Source organism: Falco peregrinus, chromosome 21, assembly GCF_023634155.1.
Source record: "Falco peregrinus isolate bFalPer1 chromosome 21, bFalPer1.pri, whole genome shotgun sequence".
Lineage (NCBI taxonomy): Eukaryota > Metazoa > Chordata > Aves > Falconiformes > Falconidae > Falco > Falco peregrinus.
Genome location: NC_073742.1, coordinates 1,023,051 through 1,027,696, shown reverse-complemented (window position 1 = coordinate 1,027,696; position 4,646 = coordinate 1,023,051). Strand labels below are relative to the sequence as shown.

Sequence of the window (4,646 nt, the reverse complement as noted above, 5' to 3'; positions counted from 1 at the left end):
GTCGGGCAGCAAACCGCTAAGTCAAAGTAGATGGCTCTCCGGCTGAACACTCAGTGTGCCCTCTGTTCCCGTCAGGAAAATCAACACGCTGCGGACCTAATCGTTGAGCAGAAATTCCACCGGACCATCACTGGGCAGAAGGCTGAGCGGGTCTGGGAAATCCGGGAGCAATTCCCAGAGGTAAGGCTTTGTAGGAGAGGAGGAATCCAGAGGGGTTATTTCCTACATGGGTAGTAGGCCTGTCGTCACAGAAGTCGTAACTTTAGTGGCTCTGTAGCGCAAGTGTCTGAGAAGATAGTTCTTTTAGCCAGAGGCCGCTAACACGGTTCCCCTGTTCTGAATGGGAAAAGGGCATGTGTAGGGTCCCCCCAACCTTTGCATGTGTCTGACACAAGGGTTCTTGCTTTTGCTTGAGCTAACTATAAATGACCGCTCCTGCAGGTTATCATCAACTTCCCAGACCCTGCACACAAGAGTGACATCGTCCAACTCCGAGGTCCCAAAAACGAGGGGGAGAAGTGCACCGAGTACATGCCAAAGACGGTGGCAGACCTGGTAAGGAGGTCTTCTGCCTGCACTTCCCTCCTACGTGCCTGGATAACCCTGGGGCAAAGCAGAGCTCTACTGGCTTGGGTAGAGCTAAAACACCTCAAGAGGAGGGAGCTGTCGACGCTGTTTTGGCTGAATGGAGGCAGGGGGTAGTACCTGTTATGGGAAGGCTATAGGGGAACGTCCTTGCCTTTGTTTAGTCTTACAAGTCCCTCGTATAGAGAACTTCCTTGGGTCTAAGCCTCTTTTCAAAAGCTCGTTTATCAGAGTTCCTGAAGTCGGGCCTCCCTTGCCACGACAGTGTAATCTTCAGTTCTCCCTTCCTTTCTCCCTTAGGTTGAAAACAGCTTTTCTATTTCTGTCCCCATCTGCAAACAGTTCCACAAGAACATCGTAGGGAAAGGAGGTGCCAACATCAAGAAGGTGAGATATTGCTCCTAACTCAAGTGCTCGTGATGATCACTGCCTGCAGCAAAATCCCACTGGATGCTCTCTCCTGCCCATTGGTGGTGTCCAATATAGCCTGCGAGGGTTTTTCTTCTGACATGGGACACTTCTGAGATGATTTTTTTTTTTTTTTTCCTTTGTGGCAGATCCGTAAAGAAAGCAACACCAAAATTGATCTCCCAGCAAAGAACAGCAACTCGGAGACAATTGTTATCACAGGCAAGAGGGCAAACTGTGAGGCTGCTCGCCACAGGATAACATCACTTTGGAAGGACCTACAGAAGATGTGCATGTGGCTCAGGAACCGATTGAAGCCATGCTCAAGGAACTGGTGAGCTGGAGTTACTAGTTCCAGTAAGAAACTGGGGGAAGAAGGGGCAACAGAGCAGAGGTGATGAGGTGTTTGTCACATCCATAGGATGTCTTGGCATGCTTAATCGAACTTGCAGGAGACAAATTGTGTGGCCAGGTGGATGACACCCCTTGGTTATGAAGCTCATCCATAGCATCCTTGAAAAGTCAGCATTAATTTTTTTGGTGCGGAGAAGGAAGGATTCTCTTGGTTATAGCTGGAGAGGCATAGAAGTCAGTCTTTTCAGTGTTTCATGAGCACAATGCTCTCTTCTCAAAGCAGAGGAATGCTTGTGCTCTGCTGAAGAGCAGAAGTGCTTGTAGCTGACCGCTGGTGAGTCAGTGCCAATACTGGCAGTAGGCAGTTACTTAGGGCACGAGACAGAAGCGGTGGCCTGTCCTACCTGGCCCTATATAATATATATATGTATGTATGTGCGTACAATATTATATATATATAAAATTCTTTTTAGATCCACGGGATGGATTACGCAGTAATCAAGGCTGACCACCAATTCCACCGACACCTCATTGGCAAGTGTGAAGAGGAAGATGAAGCCCAAGGCTCACAGTATCGGTGGATCTCATTTGATGGTGCCTCCGTGTGGTGTGGCTAGTCAGCTGAATACCTGAATGCCGGATGGGATGGCGATGATTATAGTGGCGGAGATGAAGTATGCTCGGCTGTCTACGTCTATTCCTACAGTGAATATGTGGTGGGCTCATACGACAATGCCCAGGAATCCAATCGATAGTATAGCCCTACTATTCCTATGTAGCCGAATGGTTCTTTTTTGCCTGCGTAATACGTTACAACATGTGAGATGATTCCAAAGCCGGGAAGGATTAAGATGTAAACTTCCTGGTGGCCAAAGAATCAGAACAGGTGCTGGTAGAGAATGGGGTCTCCCCCTCCAGCGGGGTCAAAGAATGTAGTGTTTAGGTTTCGGTCGGTCAGTAGTATGGTGATGCCGGCGGCCAGGACTGGAAGTGAGGGCAATAGGAGTACGGATCATACGAATAGGGGAGTTGGATATTGCGATAAGGCAGGGGGGGTTATGTTAATGGCTGTTGTGTTAAAGTTGATGGCCCCTAAGATGGAAGACACACCTGCGAGGTGTAGGGAGAAGATGGCTAGGTCTACTGAGGCGCCAGCATGGGCTAGGTTGCCTGCTAGGGGCGGGTATATGGTTCATCCTGTTCCGACTCCAGCTTCTACTGTGGAGGACGCTAGGAGCAGTAGGAAGGACGGAGGAAGTAGTTCAGAAACTGATGTTGTTTATGCGGGGGAATGCTATGTCTGGGGCTCCAATTATAAGGGGGACTAGTCAGTTTCCAAACCCTTCGATTATAATGGCTATAACTGTGAAGAAGATTCTTACGAAGGCATGGGCGGTGATGATGACATTGTAGATTTGGTCGTCTCCTAGGAGAGTTCCTGGTTGGCCAAGTTCTGCTCGAATAAGGAGGCTGAGGGCGGTACTCGGCTATGCCTGCCCATGCTCCGAAGAGTAGCTATAGGGTGCCGATGTCATTGTGGTTTGTTGAAACTAGTCATCGGTTGATGAAGGTCACGGGTCAGATGGCTGAGTGTTTAGGCGTTAGGCTGTAGTCCTTTTTACAGAGGTTGAATTCCTCTTCTTATCGACTCTGTGGTGAAGTTCATGTTGAGTTGCAAACTCATTGATGTACGCTGAGAGTGTGCCGGAGTCTGGTAGACAGAAGCTCGTTGGTTTGAGCGTCTAGCTGTTAATTAGAAGTTTATGGGATCGAGGCCCGTCTGTCTAGGCTTATCGTGGAGGCCCTAGCTGCATTAGAGTATCTGCGTTGCATTTAGATGGTGCAGGTTTAGTGTCCTGCGGGCCTTAGTGGTGGTGGCAGAAACTAAGAGGATTTAACTCTTAGTTAAGGCTTTGAAGGCCTTCGGTTTGGTAGGCAGGGGATCCTAAGTTTCTTAGGTAACGGTCAGGATTGCGGGAGAAGGGGGGAGAAGGAGGACTGACAGAGAAATTAAGGTAGCAATTGGTGTGCCTGTGGATTTGTTATTGTATCATTGTTTTATGAAGCTTGTAGTGTTTGGTGGGAGTGTGATTGTGGAGCAATATGCAAGGCGTAGGTAGAAAAATAAACCTAGTAGGGAGAGTATTGAAATAATTATGGCTGCGGTTGATATCTCTTGCTTAGTTAGTTCCTGGATAATGAGTCATTTTGGTAAAAAGCCAGTGAGTGGGGGCAGGCCGGCTAGGGATAGTAGTGCTAGCGTCAAGGATGCGTTTAGTGATGGTATTTTTGTTCAGGAGGTTATTATTGTGGATAGTTTTGAGGAGTTGGTTGTGTTGAGGGCTAAGAAAATGGAGGCGGTTCTTAAGGAGTATGGGTAGAAGGTTATTAATGTTAGCTTGGGGTTGTATATGAGGATGATGGTTATTCAGCCTAGGTGGGCGATCGATGAGAAAGCTAGGACTTTTCGGATTTGTGTTTGGTTGAGTCCTGTTCGCCCTCCGATGGCTGCGGATGCAATGGCCACGGTTGTCAGTAGGAGTGGGTTCAGTGAGGGGGCAGTTAAGAAGAGTGAGTGGGGGGACTTTTATTCATGTAGAGACGAGTAGGGCAGTGGTTATAGGTGAGCCTTGTATGACCTCTGGACATCAGAAGTGAAAGGGTACTAGGCCTAGTTTTATTGCGACTGCTGTAGTTAGTAGTAGGGAGGCTGTTGGGTGGCTTAGTCGCGGAATGTCTCATTGTCCGGTGAACTGTGCGTTGATTGTGCTTGAGAAGAGGATTAATGCGGAGGCGGTTGCTTGGACGAGAAAGTATTTGATTGCAGCTTCCATAGCTCGAGGGTGGTGTGATTTTGAAAGGAAGGGGATAATGGCAAGGGTGTTGATTTCTAGGCCAGGCCAGGCTAGCAGTCAGTGGTTGCTTGAAATTGTGATGGTTGTTCCTAGTAGAAGGCTTAAGGAGAACGTTAGTTTTGTGACGGGGCTCATTTAGTAGAGGAAGAGGTTAAACCATCATTTTCGGGGTATGGGCCCGATAGCTTTTGTTTAGCTGACCCTACTGGGAAGTAATATAAGGGGAGTATGGAGCGCTTTGATCTCTTCTGTGCAGGTTCAATTCCTGTCTTCCTAAGGTTTTCAACGGAGGCAATGGGATTCGGACATAGAGACGGTCTCCGGTTCACCTCAAACAGGAGAACTGAATGCAGTTGTTCGTGTTTTCCGAGAATGGAATGTACCGCTCCACCTTGTTACTGATTCTGCTTATGTTGCAGGTATTGTTCCACGAGCTGAAGCTTC

General features: G+C 48.1%; 1 pseudogene; it reads right to left on the bottom strand.

The window, feature by feature from the left end:
- Positions 1–3,728: 3,728 nt before the first annotated feature.
- Positions 3,729–4,337, bottom strand: LOC129782962 (NADH-ubiquinone oxidoreductase chain 2-like; annotated as a pseudogene).
- Positions 4,338–4,646: the final 309 nt, after the last annotated feature.